This window comes from Acyrthosiphon pisum, chromosome X (assembly GCF_005508785.2).
Source record: "Acyrthosiphon pisum isolate AL4f chromosome X, pea_aphid_22Mar2018_4r6ur, whole genome shotgun sequence".
NCBI classification, from domain to species: domain Eukaryota; kingdom Metazoa; phylum Arthropoda; class Insecta; order Hemiptera; family Aphididae; genus Acyrthosiphon; species Acyrthosiphon pisum.
In genome coordinates this window covers 36,209,295-36,210,042 of record NC_042493.1, presented here as the reverse complement: position 1 = coordinate 36,210,042, position 748 = coordinate 36,209,295, and positions in this window count along the sequence as shown.

Below are 748 nucleotides of genomic sequence, written 5' to 3'. Positions count from 1 at the left end.
GGGAAGTACTAAGCGTAGACTGATGGGCCCCTACCCAAGAACAGCGAGGGGAAAAACGCAAATACTAGTGGTCACGGATTGCTTCAGCAGGTGGGTGGAGGCCTACCCAATTGGGACAGCAACCACAAGGATTTATAGTCGAAACAATTGAAAAGGAATTCTGTTCACGTTTCGGATACCCACGCGTTATACTATCAGACAACGGACCACAATTTGTATCAAGACTAATGAAGGATACCCTAACTAAAATGGGGAACCGAAGCATGGACGACCCCAACAATTAAATGGTCCAAATTTACCACCCACGGGCAAAACCCAGTAGAACGACGAAACCAAGAAATCAAAAAGGGCTTACGAACACAACTACTGGGGAAACCCCACAGAACATGGGACGGAATCTTACCATCGATAATGTTCGCCATCCGAAACAGGAAAAACCAAAACACAGGCCACTCTCCCACCGAATTAGTACTAGGCAAAGAAGCCAAGGCACTTGGGGACTGGTTCCTTCAGGGGGGGGGGGGGGAGGGAGTCAAGGTGAAGTTCCCGGACCGGGAAAACCCCTAACTGAGGAAACACACCGACTAACGGGTAGCCCCAGACACAAAGTAGGAGACTGGGTCTACTACCGGAACCACCCTCAATCCAAGGGGGACCAAGGCTTCCTCGCAGGCCTCGCCCCACAATGGCTGGGACCAATTAAGTTAAAGAGATACTTGGGAGGCGGGGTAATCACAACCGAAACTAA